General features: G+C 34.7%; 1 protein-coding gene across 3 annotated transcripts in view; it reads left to right on the top strand.

Annotated features, from left to right (window-relative positions):
• Nucleotides 1-19,944, top strand: part of LOC128993996 (protein Tob1-like) — an 88,421-nt gene that overhangs the window by 39,549 nt on the left and 28,928 nt on the right. The window contains exon 2 of one of the 3 annotated variants that reach the window (XM_054418177.1): nucleotides 2,545-2,590. The gene's annotated coding sequence lies outside the window, so the exon portion shown is untranslated. Of the gene's footprint in view, nucleotides 1-2,544; nucleotides 2,591-7,784; nucleotides 7,917-19,436; nucleotides 19,539-19,944 lie in introns of those variants that run through there. The other 2 variants (XM_054418202.1, XM_054418193.1) reach the window with 2 other exon arrangements.

Here is a 19,944-nt window from a genome sequence, read left to right on the forward strand (position 1 = left end):
GCCACTTCCTACGTCACGGACCTGTTTCCTTCCCTTCCAATTGCATTTTAGGATTGAAGATACCTTAATCTAATCGTCACAAACATATCCCACACCCCAAGCAGCTAGCCTTTACTACTTCCTTTGCCACTTCCTACGTCGCGGACCTGTTTTCCTCCCTTCCCCTAGCATATTAGGATTGTAGATACCTTAATCTAATTGTCATAAACAGTTCCCACACTCCGGACATCTCGCCTTGACTACTTCCTTCACCACTTCCTACGTCGCGGACCTGTTTTCCTCCCTTCCCATAGCATTTTAGGAATGCTGATACCTTAATCTAATCATCATAAACAGTTTCCACACTCCAGACTGCTCGCCTTTACTACTTCCTTCACCACTTTCTACGTCGCGGACCTGTTTTCCCCCCTTCCCATAGAATTTTAGGAATGCAGATACCTTAATCTAATCGTCATAAACAGTTTCCACACTCCAGACTGCTTGCCTTTACTACTTCCTTCACCACTTCCTACGTCGCGGACCTGTTTTCCTCCCTTCCCATAGCATTTTATGAATGCACATACCTTAATCTAATTGCATAAACAGTTTCCACACTCCAGACTGCTAGCCTTTACTACTTCCTTCACCACTTTCTACGTCGCGGACCTGTTTTCCTCCCTTCCCATAGCATTTTAGGAATGCAGATACCTTAATCTTATCGTCATAAACAGTTTCCATACTCCAGTCTGCTCGCCTTTACTACTTCCTTCACCACTTCCTACGTCGTGGACCTGTTTTCCTCCATTCCCATAGCATTTTAGGATTGCAGATACCTTAGTCTAATTGTCATAAACAGTTCCCATACTCCGGACTTCTCGTCTTGACTACTTCGTTCACCACTTCCTACGTCGCGGACCTGTTTTCCTCCCTTCCCATAGCATTTTAGGAATGCAGATACCTTAATCTAATCGTCATAAACAGTTTCCACACTCCAGACTGCTCGCCTTTACTACTTCCTTCACCACTTCCTACGTCGCGGACCTGTTTTCCTCCCTTCCTATAGAATTTTAGGAATTCAGATACCTTAATCTAATCGTCATAAACAGTTTCCACACTCCAGACTGCTCACCTTTAATACTTCCTTCACCACTTTATACGTCACGGACCTCAAGCTAGTGTCGTCATTTGATTATAATTATGATCCATACCGTTTCTGTTCTAATATCTGTGGAATAATGCTATCAGCTATTTTATCTACTGCATTCAAAAGTAAACAGCTGATCATCCTGTTGTGTTGATGAATCTGTGTTTTTGTTTATGTGTCAAATACTGCTTCCATAAGGATTACATTGAAACTTTGAGACCCAGTGGGGCGGATTCCTGAGAGACTTTTTTAACGCCATATAGATGTTGGCACTCACCGATATGGTCTTTATCACCATGCAAAATTTGAAAACGATCGATTCAGCCGTCTAGGAGGAGTTTGCGTATTACGAAATGCATAAGAGTCGACGTATAAGAGCTTCGCTCGCTTCGCTCGCTCCGCTCAATTATTATTATTATTATTATTATTCTTTGTCATGAGAGCCGAAGCCCCCTGACTACGTACCCGGTACCTGTCGTGAGACTTTTTTGAGACTAGGTATGTAACCTATTTATAGTGTCAATAATCAATCCTGGAGGCAATGATGAATAAGCTTATTAATGTCAAAGCTATTATTCATTAGAGGAAAATATTTTCTAAATAGTTGTTTACAGAATGTATATGTTCAGTTTGAAACCTTAAACTTATGTTAGTTCCCTTTAACACCAGTTACCTTACCTTGCTATGGTAAAATTATTTAGTTCTCCACTTAATTGAACGCAAAATTGTAATCTCTAGGGAATAAAAGTATTAATCCGTTTCATGTTTGTGCATAGACAATCAAGTAAATTTTGTACTTTACCAAATATGAGTGTATACACTAATATACATTTTAATCTTTTAAATATAGCCCCCCAAAAAAAAATTAAACTAAGGAACTATTATTGACTATAGAACCCCGTCAATATAGTTTTGAGCCTAACAATAATCCAAAGACGAAAGTTATATGGTGCATTGTATATATGGTGCAAAGCTTGTATTGAAAATTCAATTTCCAAACATTGCAAAACTCGTTCAACCCATTAAATACACTAAAATTACAACCTTGCACACAGTTCAATAAATGTCACAAAGCAATCCGTTAAAAAGCACAAGGTATCATTTCTTTTGTACTTCTACCCAAGGAAACCACTTCAATATTGTGAAAGAAGTCCTAATAATACTAACCTAAACATTTACACCTGGCTTGATATTGTTATCGCTCGTATTATCACCCCCAAGGTCGCCGTATCCATGGAAACAGACCAAACACTTCGGCAAAGAACCTCCTAGTGTCAATCTTGCCGAAAGTCAACAACGGGAGTCAATATGAGCCAAACAAACTACCGACCAATCGCCATACTGCTTCGATTTCCAATCGATTTGCGAATCAGTATGTTTTCTTCCCTTTGAAAGTTTCTAACTTGGTTTTCTTGTTTCAGGGGATTACAGAAGTTTTGCTCATTGAAGATTTTACAAACACTTCAGGTAAAGAGTTTATTATTTTGTAAAAAGTGTTATTTTGGATGAATAGGTAGCTTCTTTCGAATATGTTTTGCGTTAACTTATGATTCTTTTATTATTTTAACGGCGATTTATTATTTTTTTAGTTGATGGCCAAGTCCAGGAAATCTGAAAACTAAAATAAAACATACAATACTGCTTTCAGATAATATTTTAGACAAATCAAATACATGGTAAAATAAAGTTTCATATACATAGTCTTTTCTAGCTTTTGATTTGGTAAGTTATACTTCCCTCTATGTCCCTATAAAACTAAAGAATATTTAACGGATAATTTCTAATAGAAACAAGGAAACCCTATTGACTTGTAAAACAATAGTTTGATGCTAATTCTCATAAAGACCTCGTATGTTTAACAGGAAGGAGACTAAGCAGATTTTAGGAATTTAACACTACGCGTCCCAAAGGAACTAATTTTTAACACAGTTTTTGAGATTTTTCAGAAGCTAATTCAGGAATTCTTTGGTTAACAGTTGTGTGATCATTTTCGTTCCTTAAGACTTAACATTTCAAGTACTGCAGAACTAAACATACAATCAATCTTCATAAACATCACCAATTATTTGAATTCCTCAGTCATTTAGGCACTATAAATATTATAATTACTCGGCAGTAAATTACCAACGTAGTAATATTACTTTGGTATAATCCGTTAACAAATTGATTGCATGATTTAGACGATCAGTTTGAGTGAGATATTGAGCAAATGACTTCCCTTGGAGCGTTATCAGTGTTATAATGGCACATGAACATTTATCATTTCAAATCATGGCGGAGAATTATGTGCAGTTTTTTTTTTACATATTTGTTAACCGATGACGAGTCTTGTATTTTGATACGGTTTGTTTGTACGATATTTGGCAATAGATATAGGCATCCAGTTACACCATCTCACACATTTTAATGTTTTATTTGGGTAAATGCGGGTTTATGCGTGTTGTTTCGACCTAATTTTGCACATGGTAAATGTTTTTTATTGAAACGTAAATTCCACGGAAACTTTACTTTCAATTTCGATTTATCTTGCACCCCTCCAAAAAATGCATCATTCTGCATAAAAACCCAGTAGTGTACAATTATTTATCACCAATGCTGGTACAGTTATCACCCAAAATACTTTTTTCTAGATATGTAGACCTTAGGATTTAGGTGAAATGAAAACACGATCCTCACAGTTCATCATCACAGATGACCTCCCAAGTGGCATGGCCTAAAATCATTGGCAATTGGCTAGTTTTGATCCTGTGACTTTAGTATAGAAATTCGGCGCTTCACCCAATAGACCAGCTACAGCTGAAGAGCATATACTGAAGATTCCCCTCCTTCATGTGAAATTTCTTCACACTGTACATCCTGTACATCTTATCAATGAACGGTTCACACTGATAAGGGCTAGACAGGTAGCCGGTCTGTTATCAGTTCAGGTTAATGAACTCCTGTGCAGTGAACCCGCTCTGTGGCTCTTGCCCAATATTCCAACAGACCAAATTCCGTTATACAACTGCGGTTGCTGCGTCGGTGGAAAGTCGGTTACGTGTCGATTAAACGTTTCAATTACTTTTGCGTACCTAGAGCAGAAAGTAAAATGGGAGTTTGTAAAGTATGAGGGCTCATTGATTGTTGGACTGACATGTTTAGGGATCAATAATTTGTCAAGCAATCTTAGGGAGTGAGAAGTCTCTTAGTATGAACTGTATTAAGAAGGTCCACTAATTCCCGAGGTGTTTACGAAAACTAGACAACTTTTCAGCCAGGTAGTATGAAGACAGGATTGCAAACTTGGGCTACCGGGCTGCCAAGCTGGTTTTTCTATCTGGAGACCTAAATTATACACCGAGATGTTCAAAAGCCAACAAATTGTCCAATACATGGTCTGCTCTTTTGAAAATTTACGGAAAACGTGCTCAGGAATTAGCAAGGGAAGGCAGAAGTTTCAAACGGGACGGATCAAGATGTTAAAGCACTCAAAGACGAGTTGAACCATTTGTTTTTCTCAATGAAAAATAGTTCAAAAATGGTTACTCATAAAATGAACTGGTATTATTCTATCTTCTATTTAAATTGTTCATACTATGATAGTTAAAGGAGATTAGATGACATGGTTTTTATAGTTACAAGATTCCGGAAGAATCCTATGTGGAGATTCACTGGAAACTACCTTTTCATAGGAACGGAATAAATACTTCATGAAATCTAAATAACAGTTATTGGCAATTCGTGACATTTTTGCAAACGTATATTATTTACGATTCGTGAAATTTGCTGCAACTCGTGCAGTTTTCACACAATGTTTGTGTGATTTACGGAGCGTAATGAATGACAAACTTGGGCTCGAGGTCTTTCCTAGTCGTAACTCAATGATAATGATAAGGATGCACGAGATAAGGAGACGTACAAGTTTGTACTCCCACACCAGAGCGTGGTACAAACTGTGTTACGAGTTTAGTTCCAGTTCATTGAATCTTTAGTGCATTTGAAATGGGAGTTCAAAGATTTCGTTAAAGTTTTAGGGTAATCTTACCTAATTTTACAGTGCTGTACTCAAATGATGATTATTACAAGTAATTTTGGTAAAACTTATTCCCACTAATTGATACTTACTTGTTAATTTATTATGTCCATCAAAGTCACTTATCACTTTACTATATTGGTAAATCCTAACCAACCTACAAACCTACAAACCAAACTCTTCAAATTAATTGAGGGTATTTTTAGCAAGATCAACTTTCCCTTAAAAACAAAAATGTATACTAAATAAAATAATTTATTTTAAGTTCATCAGATACAAACCGAATTTCTGTACAAACGAGTTTATGTGAACAGGGTTTCGTGGATTACTGTTTCCTCATTTACATTTAACATTTGTTTACTGTTTTGTCTAAATAAATCAATATATTTTACAAACTATTTCTACTTCTGTGGTACCTTATCCAAAGAATAAAACACAACATAATTTATCCAATACTAAGCTAAAGATATCCCTTCGAAATTAGTGCCTTCAAACGTCACCAACACGAAACACACATAAACATTTAATATTTAATTATAGAAATGTAATCTAATATACCTCGTTTCTGGTCATCCTGTTATTAGAACAAAACACTACAATATTAGATCAGCTGTTTACATTGTTGTCAACAATACGTCGATATTGTACTATCATATAGCTCCTATATCTCCTTTGAGAGATGTAGTTGGTAAATATGTAACAGAGCTCGAAACCGTTCATCATACGACATAGGTCCACATGTGGTAGGTAAACATCCATTTGCGTCATGCGCAGGTGTTTGTGCTGTTCGTGAGTTCGCAATAGCGTTCATAATCTCCTGTTGTGCATCTCTAAATTACATCCGTCAAAACATTCAAGTTTTAGAAAAGTTTACGATAAATGCATGAAAAGTGGTCGTAATAACAGCAAAAAAGTTGTAGAGTTCAATAAAAAACATTTGATTGATTACTGTAAATTGCAATGTTGATATTTAATCGATAAGATAATGATGTCGATGTAAGATATGGTAATGAAGATAATGATGTCAATCGATATAACATCGAATATATTGATGAGCGATGTAAGATAGGGTAGTGAAGATAATAATGTCAATCTTAACCTCGAAGACATTGATGATCGATGTAAGGTAGGGTAATGAAGATAACGATGTGTTATAATAAATTTGACCTAAGTTAAAATTGTGTACGTGCACACTAGGATTTGTTTTAAAGGAAATTTACTCTATAGTAAAAATCACAATTTTCTTGTAGGAAAATTTAATGGACTACAAACGTATGTTAACAAGAAAAGCTCGAGTTATTTTTAGTACATTTATAACAAAATATGAAAATGAATTGTGAATCCAAGTGTATAAAGGAGATAACCAAGCTGTTTTGTATTCTCTTTATGAATACCAGCATCATGGATAATTTAAACCACTTCAAAGGTATACTGGATTTACTCTTCACTGATACACATTTTGCTATAAATTTAAAATGGTGTTTCCTCTAATACAGTATTTAATTAATTTCTTCAAAAACACTTCATGTTTAAATGTACAAAATGTTAAGATGTTATAAAGCCATTATGAATGGGTATCATTTACTAACCCTATGTATTAGTGGTTCTAAAAATCTTCATTTAAGTCTTGTATACATAAAAAAAAAACCACTTATAGAAACATTAGCCCTGTCGTTACAAAGTCAAATTTAGTACGCTAAGCTAATTTAGGCTGCTTCATCTGGATTGTGTAGTTGAGCTAATCCACCGAGTAAATTTCTTAAAGGGTTCATTACATGGTTCATCGTTTGCATTTTAACCTCATATTCTCATGATCAAATTTTGTAGTATTTCACCTTCTCACAAAACAATAACTATTGATTAAGTAAAGAATCTATAGCTAATGTTCAAATGCATTGAATTATTTCCAAACGTCTAACAGTACGAATTGTGGAAGAGTATTATAAGAACATAATTTCTCCCCGTGAATCGATTCAAGCCATGTGTTGCCTTGTCGAATAGCAAGGGATGGTAAGCTGTGCAAAGTGATAAAATGACGTGCATATCTCACTAAACATCTCAACTGAACATCTCACTATAGTAAAAAAGTTTCGTCTTTGATTACGAACTCTGTCGGTTTACTAGAAGTCAACCAAAAGTGAATCAAATCAATAAGCATATTTTTTCCCAATTTCGTGTTACATTGGATTAAGTAATCAACAAAAAGCTATCGTGCAGTTGCAGTAAGTAGTACTACCACTACATTTAACACTGACTATTGGATACTGAAGACATCCCATCCATATGGACCAGCTGTCGCCATTTTTTTTTTTTCAATAACGTAGTTGCGTGAACCATGCACAGAATGTGCCAGTGTCTAAAATTATATTTTTTTCTATATTTTGTTGCTGACCAAGTTGATTGGCCATAAAACTTACTATAGTTCATAATAACTCATTTAATTTTAGTTAGACTTTTTAACTAATGTTTCTCAAAATTCAATTTTCGACTAAACAACATTTATTAATCACAGTTTATTGAACACCTGACGACGTTACAGTTGACAAATCGCAGATGTTAACGGGATTAACAGTTGCCCACGTACGCACATACACGCGCACCTGTTATCACGTTATCACACAAAATGGCAGCTCACCTGTGGTGTACGTGGCGGGTGACCTTCTTGATAACAGCCTAGCGCCTCAGTCAGTCCGTGGCCCGGCTGTCTACCGTACACTTCACAATCTTCACTCTTCACTTCACTCCACTCCCTACAGTCAAGCCCTTTCTAGTCATTTAACGGTGAGTTTTTTGATCTTTATTCATAAATTTTGTTACGTGTTGATGAAATATAGGTTGTTGGGTGAAGATTTTGTAACTTGTCGATGAAATATAGGTTGTTGTATGAAGATTTGTGTCTGTTGCTTTTGAAGATTGCTTTCTTTTGATACATTCGTTATTCCTCTTTTCGTATTTTGATTTCTTTGCTCCAAATAGGAGTTTTTCCATTCTTTCTTAATATGTTTGTTGAATTTAATACTGCATTTTTATAAGGTTGAACAGAACAGACGTTGAGCGTTGAGCTATGATCCGAGGTGATTTTGACTTATACATTATCTTCTCGTATTTTTAATTTAAATTCGCTCCCAACAGTCAAGCTTTTCTGGGTATTTCCTGTAATTTGCGTATTCTGTTACTGGTTTATAATGTTAAGAATATGTGAACTAAGATTTGTGTCAATTGCTTTTGACTATTTCTCTTGTAGACCCTATACTTGATTGCCTATACTACTTGTCGCGAATATCTGTTTTTTTTCCACAAAAGTTACCTGCTGTCTTTTATAACTGTATAATTAATATTTTCATTTCACATCACTCCCAAAGTTCAATGTTATTTTTAATAATTTTAAGTTAAGTTTGATGCACTCTTTTGCATTTTGTAATTTGACACGTTTATAATATGATAGTCCAAGATTGATACTGTTTGCTTTTGACGATTTCTTTCTTTTGACAGATTCACTCATTTATTTCTTAAGTACGGATTATCCATCGCAATTTTTCTTATATCTTTTGATTAATGCAGCGATTAATATTATCACTTACTAAGCTACCTTCACGCTTGTTTCTAGTATTTACCGTGTTTACCGCACCTTTCCGTATCCTGTAATTTAGCACGGGTTTGTTAAGTCAAACGAAAGGTTCACTAGAATCTTTATCACTGTAAGATTCATTTATCACTTCTAACCCTGTAGTCCAGTAAAATAAGACATTTTGGTATGCAAAAGGTCGGGTAGTTCTGATTTTTGGATATGTTGTTAGTATTGGGCCCATAACATAAAATCCAAGTTATCCACCTCGAGATACTGCCGCTCGCCGAGGGGCGCGCCACTTGTTATCGAAATATCATAAATATGGCAATTCCTATTGTTTTTCACTCGTTCTCGCGAACCGTTGATTTTACCGAAAGTTTTATATTATTACATTAAAGAAGAATAAATTTGTGACAGTTTAAGCCCAACAGCAAGTATGTAGCGTAAATAATGGTCAAAATACAGACCATCAAAATAAATAAATTTTTCCAAAGACATATAAAAATTGTGGTTTTTTCCAATATTTCCACAATATAGTTGTTTGAAGTAAACACCGTATTGATTTAGAGAGTATGCCAGTTTATTTGCTATTATTAGAAAATAAATGAAAGTATGAATAAAAATACCCCCACCTCAGCAAACCTGCATACTAAGCGAATTTCCATTTGCTTGATTTGATTTTAACAAACCTATTAAATAACATTAGGTTTAACTAGTACCTAGGTTTGCTGCTACAGGTAGGGTAATATAGTACTGTATATCTTTAGTAAATAATAATAGTATGATAAGAAACAAATAAATTTACCCAATTTTATAAAAATGTGTCTATAAATAAGGAAAAAACAATAATTAAAAATCTTCGCTTTGGAATAACTTGAGGTTTTTTAATTTACATTTTTTAAATTTTCTCCGTAACCAATAACTGTAAAAAAAATTTTAATGTTCTAAATTATTTGTTTTTAAGCTCTACAAAATTCTTTAATGATACAATTGTAAAATTGTAAGTTTTGAGGGTTAAAAATGAAAAAAAAATATTCTTACTGGCAAAATACCTATAAGGCAACCGTTCCTATGGCCTTATCATGCCGATCATGCTTCGCGATCTCGTTTTAATAAATAAATGTACGTTTACATGATTCAATGATTCAATGATTTATTTGGCCATCAAGGAAAACTAATAGGCTAAGTCCCTTATAATACAAAGTAAATGATAAATAGTCCATGTCTTCATTCACAAATAAAAGTAATGTTTGTACTAAATTCCACTAAATCGGATGATTTTTGGTAATCATCGTGCTAATGGACGATAATAACTTTTTTGGATACAGTTTAGTAATATCTTTAGTTTTTTTTTTATACAGGGTCTCAAAAAAACTCACCTAGTTTGAAAATTTATTTATTTATTGTACTAGATACAAACTACTGTTCAACGACTGATAGACTATGAATACTGACTATAGACAACTGACTATAGAGAAGGCTATGCTGATACATTAAATGAAAGGTAATAAAATAAAAATTATTTTAACACTATCACACCTCAATATGCGAACCATTTGTAGCCCTGCAGACATGCAAGCTATTTTTACTCATTTTTATCATTAATATTTTATTATTTGTATTATAATTTATTAACAAAACTATGTTCAAGGTCAAATAGATTTACGCAACTTATTGCCAACGTACGAAACTAAAACTTTGAAGTATACTCTACACAGCACGAAATTATTATTACTCATCCATGAACCAACAGTATTTTTGGCCTCTAGGAATACCAAAATGAAAAAATAAATTGGTCCCGGGTCTAGGTCTTACCATGAGACCTACTGTAATAGCGTATTCCCTATAAAGGAAATTTGCTAATAATCAGCATATCATTTATTTTGAATGGTGTGTGTTGAGGAAACCACTATTTAATCTTTTCATCAATTTCGTTGTCTCGAGCAATGCGATAATGGCGCGCGTCAACATGTTGCTCACTGTTAATGTTCAACTGACGTCATTTTTTATAATATTTCTCAACTTCCTACAGATTTGATGAGGACGGGTCATCCCAAGCGCCCATCAAGTTACAAAATGTTGTCTGTTATCCCTCGTCCTCGAGTCAATCCATCAGGGCTTTTCATTGTCTTTATTAGGGCCTGTTCGATGGTCTAATCAGACCAAATTCCACACCAGAACATGTCTGTACGTCTTGTAGTGAAATTTCCGATCTTTGTGAACTTTTTGTGTTCTTCAATATCAATCCTGTATTTCAATTCATATTCAGCATGTCCTGTATAGATGGGCGCACTTGGCGTGGAAAAATTACCCGCTGCATGGAAGATCTGTAGAGTGATTGTAATTGGAAGATCTTTTTTGCCTGATCTTTCAGCCTCAATAAACTGTTAACTATGTTAAACTGTTTTATTTTGTTTTCATGTGAAAGTATTGTACCCAAAGCTTAGCTTAAATGTTTATGTATAAACATTTGATAGCTTTGGGAAGAGTAGTTTTGCCGTTGAAGGTATATTTTGAAGGTCTGTTTGTCGGCATGTAAACCTACATTTATTAAAACGAGTTCGCGAAGCATGATCAGGCCATGGGAACGGTTGCTTTATAGGGTTTTTTTTTTAAGATCGGGTTTTTCGTATTTTTGACCCACAAAACATTTACAATGTATCTCTAAACCATTTTGTAGAGCTTAAAAACAAATAATTTAGAACATTAAAATGTTTTTTTACAGTTATTGGTTACGGAGAAAATTAAAAAATGTAAATTAAAAAACCTCAAGTTATTCTAAAGCGAAGATTTTTAATTAATGTTTTTTTCCTTATTTATAGACACATTTTTATAAAATTGGGTAAATTTATTTGTTTCTTATCATACTATTATTATTTTATATAATATATTACCCTCCCTGTAGCAGCAAACCTAGGTACCAGTTAAACCTAATGTTATTTAAATAGGTTTGTGAAAATCAAATCAAGAAAATGGAAATTCGCTTAGTCTGCAGGTTTGCTGAGGTGGGGGTATTTTTATTCATACTTTCATTTATTTTCTAATAATAGCAAATAAACTGGCATACTCTCTAAATCAATACGGTGTTTGCTTTAAACAACTATATTGTGGAAATATAAAAAAAAACCACAACTTTTATACGTCTTTGGAACATTTATTTATTTTGATGGTCTGTATTTTGACCATTATTTACGCTACATACTTGCTGTTGGGCTTAAACTGTCACAAATTCATTCTTCTTTAATGTAATAATATAAAATTTTCGGTAAAATCAACGGTTCGCGAGAACGAGTGAATAACAATAGGAATTGCCATATTTTTGATATTTCGATAACAAGTGGCGCGCCCCGCGGCGAGCGGCAGTATCTCGAGGTGGATAACTTGGATTTTATGTTATGGGCCCAATACTAACAACATATCCAAAAATCAGAACTACCCGACCTTTTGCATAGCAACCCCTATATTTTCTGACAGATTTACTGGACTACTGTATATTTTATAAGTTTTATAATTAATACTTGTCACACTTTTTATTTCACTCTGCTAAATATTGTAGCTTATTGTGAATTTGTTGAGTTTATGCGTATTGTGTTATTTTTTATACATTTTATTCTAAGGTTTTATGTTGATGCGACGACAGCATTCACGGTTTACAACTTTTGAATTTATTTTGGTTAATCTAGATTTGTATTGAGTCAAATTGTTTAAGTACTTAATAAGTACTTATTAAAATCATACAGTCGTAGGCTTATATTCTTATCTTGCAACTAATAAAACAAATCTTAAATAATACTAATATTGTATACTGTGAGACATTTTCAATAATAAAACGTTCTAAAAGCTTTCAAACAATATAATGCCTGTACAAAATTGTATATTGAATACCACTCAGCCAAATGAACCGATTGAACTCTCGACTGAAGTGACTTCAAATAGAAAAAGAATTTAATTAATCCTGATATTTCAAATTTTGCTTTGTCACTAATATTCTGTGTAGGGTTAATATTTCACAGCCTTTAAGTATAAAATTTCACGTAAAGGAAGCCTCAAATGGTATTGCTTACGAAACAACCAATGGTTTTTATAGTTATTTGTTGTATTGATATGTTTCACTGAAATTAAATAAAAAAATTGCAAAATTAATTATTGTTTTTAACTGTGTGAATTTCCCAGAGTAAATTGGTCTCATGATTAATTGGTGAATTGGTCAAATGATTTAATTCCACATAACGCATTCCACATGGGACATCCAACAAACTTTTAATAGTTTTTGAGACTCTAAAATATCGCAGCCCCATTTCCGAAACGGACGACATTTGCGACGCGTTTTAACAAATGAAATAAACATTTCAAAGATGACCGCTGTCTCACTGGCCAGTTTAAAAATAATTTACAACGCCCGGGACGCACGAGTGTGGGCCCAAAAAGGAAAAGCGGGCGGCGCGCCGGGGCAAAAATAAACATAATACGTGGCACGATATCATGACGTCACTGATGGCGTGCCGGGCTGTGGACGTCATCAGCAGGTTGGCAACACTGACAACTGAGTGTCAAGTGAGGCAGGCAGGCAGTGCGCCGTACAGCTTTGCAGTACTATATTCAATGCACCGATCAACTGGCATACTATATTGAATGTAATTAATACTGTGTGTATGTTGGGTCTTTTACATAAGTTAACCAACCTTCTTATTGATTCTGAAACAGTTTTGTCTAAAAGATAAATATGATTGTAGTAGGACTTATACTTTATTTATTTACCGAACTTATACTTTTATTAATTTGTAATAAAGGAAGTTTATAACATAATGTTACATAACTTAAAGAATTTAGACTATCTGTCACAGTTAATTTATCTTTGTTGTGGGAATTGACGTTTTATTTTAGATTTTAGTTTTTCTTCGTTTAAATAGTTTTGTTTCTTCTTCGTAATTGGTATATTGCATAGCACAAGTTTAACAATATTTAAGTTTGCATAGCACCTCACATTTCTTAAAAAAAAATTGGTATGCTCAGAAGATGTGTAATGTTTTGTGACAGCTTTAAATAATTAACGATACGTCGTCAATATACACATAACCTAACCTAACTTGATTTCATGTTTTAAACTCTAATTTTGAAATTTATACACAACTTAATATACAATCAAACTGAGCAATTATATTTGATCTTTTTTACAGATCAATCAAACTACTATAATATTACCTCTAAAACAAAGTTTTGTCCCATAGCTAATAGAGAGTTTAATACATGGATCCTCTTCAAAAACGCCACGATTATACATTTGTCAAGTTGCCAATTATTTTGGTAAGTAATAAACATCCCATAAGAATTCAATCCATAAAGTGCATCACCTTTAAATCTATCACACAAATTCAATGTCGTTTTACTTCCTCGAGTTATAACGGGCATTAAACGTTATATTGAGCCGAGGTATTTTCTAGCACAAAAGCAGCACTATTCTCGATTGTGGAGTGAATAGTGCAGACTACTTCAGATCGATAGTCCATTAGCAGTTGCAGCATTGTCAACAGGCGGAATCTTGACGACGGGTTTGGTAAAATCGTCATTTTACTTGCTTTCCACAACCTTCCTCGGTTCTATTCGACCGACTGGAGGTCGTATGGCTGGGAACCGGTGGCTTCCTTGGACCTTGACTGCTATTCGCTAGGCTGACTCATGCTGTATGCAGACATTTCTACAGTTGGATACTTAATACATATTTTGTTTATCAAAGATATAAGTGGATTACATTCTTGGACTTAATCTTCAAAAACAAACTCTACAGGACATCCATTTTTTGGTACGGAGGTGTACATATCTTAATATTTTCCAGTAAAGCAGACCTGGAAGAGAGAGAATATGATATAGAGGATAGAATTGAAAGATCTCTTCCACGTTAGGTTGGGTTAGGTTTTTGCAGAGGTTAGATCTTTAATTTAATCACAATGGGGTCGTAAGAATGAGCTCCCTTCCCATGTTAGGCTTATATGTTAGGTTGGGTTAGGTAGGTCAGGAAGTTAGTTGGATTACTATAATTAATTTCCGCTAAAGAGTAGGCCACTGATGCCTATGATACACAATCTGTCACCTTGTTGGCCCCTTGCACTATTTTTTTTTTTTTTTTGCTGAGTCAATCTTTACACACCCTTTAGAAAAGCATGGGGTATTTACTTGTAACATATCAAACTTAGAACAGTACTTACAAAACTACAGTACTTAGTGGTGCCACTACGATTAAACTCACATCATAGGTTTTCAGGAGGGAGCCTTTGCAAACTACACAAATTCCCTCAAATTCAATACACTTTTCGGTTGGCACACAATTACATGTGAATCTCAATGGGCTGCACGTTGTTCTCATTCAAAGTGCACTCTGGTACAAAATATTCCAACTCTTCTTCGCCTGTCTTTATGAGCGGCCAACTGGGCCTCCTCCAAAGTGAAGATTGGCCAACTGAAAAATTCGATAGTTTGAATCTTTGCGCCGACTCATAACCCACTTTTATTTATAATCCACATTACTCTTGGGATTTATCTTTCTTTTCTTCTTGTGATTTATTCGTGTTCTCGAGGTTGTAAATTCGCGTTTTAATTTCTATGCAGGTTTGAGTTGTTGGTTCATGTTGAAACCTCTGGCTATTTCTTTTTACAGTCAAGATGGATTGACTAATTCTTATTTTTGCTCCTAGGAGTTCGCTTTTAGAAATCTGTATAAATTGAAACGAATCTTGTTTACAGGTCGTATTTATAGAATCTTATTTTAGATGTAGATGGATGGTCTAGTAGTTAGATTATGACGCTTTTTCCTAAAGCTCCGGGTTCAAATACCGACAATCACCAATATTTTTTTCTCGTGATTATAGCTTGACTGTGTGATTTGAAACCCACCATAAGGTCCATTTGATAGTATTATACCGACCACGCCGATAAATTGACTTACAATACAATTTTAATTATTTTAAATAACAAAATCTTCCTAATCTAGCCTAACACATAGGTTAGGTTATAACTATTAGGTGGCCAGTATAATACGCAAGTAATGTCCAGGTATTTATAAAACGGAAAATAATATTCCTCCCAGGTTAAACAAAATTCATTGCATTGGAGAACCCCAGAACCCTATCAAAAGACCTACGAAATTTATCCATCAACCAAGGGAATTAAGTTAAATTATTGAGTTAGGAATGACACTAAGTAAGAATTATTCGACCACTGTTTTACACGATGTTTACTCGATTCAACCGGCTAACACCACATTAACACCTTTTCGCAATAATGTATCAATTGCCTCCCGCAAAGCTATAAACAGCCACAGCCCCCCTAGCCCCCCCCCCCAGCCACAACTGATCTTCTGTTGAAGCTCTGGCGAACGTCCAGACCGTTTTTATTCGCTCGTTCATTTAGCCACGGAAAGGGCAAAGGTACAATAGCGTTTTGGCCGACATCGCAAAAACAATTTTTTTGCATTGTAGATAATGCACTTTCGTTAAAAGTGTCGAATGACCTTTTGCTGTAGAGTGGAAAACTACACCATCCATCTGTTACGAAACGTTTATCGCGCATTAAATACCTATTTAGATATTTGAAGAGCATCGACCATGTGACATGATTTTAAACCTTTTTTTTGAAACAAGGGATTATGTATTGGCTTATTAGTATTTTTTGACAATAAGGATTTTTTTAGCTCAAGTGTATCTAGTTAATTCAGGATTGAACTAGCAGACTTCAGGTTTGAAGGGAAACCCTGTTACTCAACTACACAAATGACTAATTGAGTTAAATTACATCACTTACAAATGTTAAATCTATAGTTCCTAAATGAATACCAAAATTGGAGTCGAGTGCAGTTTTCATTTGACAGACGACCTAGTTAAAATACACCACCTAAAATTAAACCCTCTGATGAAAGTCGGGTGTAAATTAAAACCTGTGTTATTTCTGTAGAAGATACAAAGGATGATATAAAGGTAATATCAAAACTAGAGAGCATTTTTTGTTACTGTTTAAACTGTTTAATATACTTACACTGCTAAAAGATATTTTCAATTGTTTTATTTTGAGCCACAGTATACTAATACTTAAAAAAAGATTTAAAAAAACTATGCAAATTTTGTTTTCTTTTTGCCTATTAAACTATGTTTCGGTTACGATGTTTGAGAATACGAAAAAAATACGATAGTTTACAATACAATTTGTACAATTTTGTACTACAATTTGTACAAATCAATTTTATAGCTTTATAGACAAATTCTGTATATAGTCAATCAACTTGAAATAAAGTTTCTCCTCATGGTACAATATTGATTCAGTATATTAACCAATACGTTTCAAATTATCTCTCTAGGTTCTAGTCCGAAATCGTTTTCCTCAGTACTTCATAGGGATTATAGGAACCACCCCCTTTAAATCCCCATAGCTTAAAGGAAGTGATTTAATAGATTTTGCTTCCGTTTGTGAGTCACTTTACACTTAGGCCTATGACGTATGCCGGAGTTAAATCCCCAAAATCATCAATGAATTTTATCAAAGTGATAGCCTAATGCCACGAACTTCTGATTTAGCAATTCCCTGCCAGATCCTAGGATACCAGGATAGGCTTAAAGGTTTCCTAGGTTCCGGGTTCAAATCCCTCCAATCGCCAATGGATTTGATTAGTGATAACGACGCAACCCTCTAGGACCAGCTTGAATCCTGAAGTAATGTGTAAAAGAACTTCAGGTTAAATCCTACCGACCTGGGACATAAAAATTAAACATTAAAATGGGATTTTAGCAGAATTTCCTCACCTGTTACCGAGTAACAATCAATGGGGTTCGTAGGGAGAAGAGTGACAATTTACTTTACACGTGGATGTGTTGGAACGTGTCAACGATGACGTCACCAGGTGGCTCAGCTGGTCGTTAAAGTCTTTTATGGCTAAACACTCAGTTTATGTCCCTACTATCTCCACCACCTTCACCATGAACTTGATCGTTTGCTGCGGAGGAGTGGTTAGCGAAACTAAAATGAACTTTGCATTATAGGTACTTACTTATTATACCAACACACATAATTATGTGGTTATATAATTAGGTTATAATTATAACCTAACCTAACCTAAAGCTGGTTAGACTAGGTTAGGTTAGGAAGATTTTTGTATTTAAACTAATTCAAATCTTATTTAGAAGTCGATTTATCGGTGTGGTAGGTATAATATGTAAGTACCCCATTATAAATCATACAGTTACTTAAACTGAAGTTGGAAATAAATACTGACTACTTAGAAAACATTTTTGGTTAGAGAAATGATAACTATGGAGGTACTAGTAAAGCTCGACTAATTTAAACTGCCTAATAGATATTGTATGCCACTTAATATAATCAATTTTTTTACTGTACTTCTTGATATTGTTATTCTTCTTGTTTCCAGCTCGGTAAGAATATTGATTGTTGCCAGCTTATTTTTTACAATAGATTAATGTCCTGGCTTAAAACGATTAATTATATCCCACGGCAATAAGGGTTGTTTAATCGCTCATATTGTAGTGAACAAGGAGAGCATGAATTGTTCAGTAAGTATCTTTCTTTGAACACCAACCCCCAAAGTTCATATATGGCTCTTCTTCTCGTCTGGATCTCAACAATCTTTGTTTTTCCAAGATATTTGTATTTTGGAAATTTGTATCTCCTGTTTTCATCTATTTCCTTATGTAAACATCGTATATTCCAAAGTGGGTGGTTGGATGGGTAACTATTGTAAAACTGAAAGAAAGCACATATACGTTCTTAGTATGTTTCAGGTAGGTAGTAATTTTATTGAAAAGGATTTTGTTTAAGGCTTCACAACTACAATTCTTTGCTGGCTTTCCTCTTCGTGATTTCCTCCTGTTTCCTCTTTTCGTGGTCACGAACCGTCGTGTGCAATTTTCCTCCATTCTTAACCGCAACACACCAATTTCGCGGTGACAGAAATTCACTTTCCGTACTATATTAACCTTTTTATTTCACAATGTCACAATGAAAGTATTTGACATCGTCCTAAAATCAAGTATCGTATACTTTCATTGAAAAGTATTAAAAGTATTAAAAAGTATTAAAGTGGTGGCTCTATGATTTGCCTAGTGGCGATTCTAGGAATTTGCCCGGTGGTGATTCTAGTATTTTCCCCAGTGGCGATTCTATGATTTTGCCCAGTTTCTATTTTATGAGTTTGCCCAGTGGCTATTCTAGGATTTTGCCCAGTGGCGATTCTAGGATTTTGTCCAGTGGCGATTCTAGGACTTTTCCCAATGATGGTTCTAGGACCTTTTCAAAGGGGGTTTTTCATTCTGGAGTGTATTCCCCACCTGACAAAAGAGGAGGTTCAGGATTCTCCCTCTGTAATTTTGTATAGCCGTTCAGTGACTTTCTACAAGTCATTTTCAACGTCTACAACTGAATAAAAAATCTCTACGAATTGTTTAAATTTGCTTCTAAAGGGTCCAATTTGGTAGCCCGCTTTGGAACCACAACTGACTTAGCCCCCGAAGGAGCTTTAGTTTCGCAAATCGCAACCTGGAAAGGGAGCCAACTCGATGCAATCTTCATGGCGTCCACCTGAACTGAGGAAAACTTAAAATATTCACGATGACTAAGGCATGTTTACTCTCAAATCGGCAACCTGAGGTGTCAAGTACTGTTTGAGTTGTCTAAAAATTGCCCCCCGCGGTTGTGCCAGCGTGCCACCCCCCCCCCCCCTCGGTAGAGATGTGGATGTGATGTTTGTGTCACAGTCACAGTCTGTGAGTGTCGCATCCCACGAGCAGCTGATGATAGACTCGTGACCTCTGTACTGGACCTGTGCCTTTCTGTGCCTGGTGAGTTAATAAATATCACAGTTAAAATTCGTAGAATTAAAAATAAAAATGCATTTCTAACAAATTAAGATATTTAAATTAAATTTTTCTTTTCAAATTCATCTAGTTAAAGTTTACTACGAAGTATGTCACTCTGTTCTGTGCCTGGTGAGTTAATAAATATCACAGTTAAAATTCGCAGGAAAAAAATTAAAAATATATAATCAACGTATGGATTTAAAGTTATTTAAATTAAATATTTTTTCTAATTCACCTAGTTAAAGTTTACTTAGTGAATTGTATGTGACTCTATTGGATTTGAAAGCTATATTTACAATCCAATGAATTTTTAAAATGCAGAACCTAGTTCTCAATAGAACAATTATCTTTAGGCCTATATAAATTGACCTTGAAACGCTGAAGGTGA

Source organism: Macrosteles quadrilineatus, unplaced genomic scaffold (assembly GCF_028750875.1).
Source record: "Macrosteles quadrilineatus isolate MER2022 unplaced genomic scaffold, UCM_ALF_1.0 Scaffold_1__1_contigs__length_201487025, whole genome shotgun sequence".
In the NCBI taxonomy this organism is placed as follows: Eukaryota; Metazoa; Arthropoda; class Insecta; order Hemiptera; family Cicadellidae; genus Macrosteles; species Macrosteles quadrilineatus.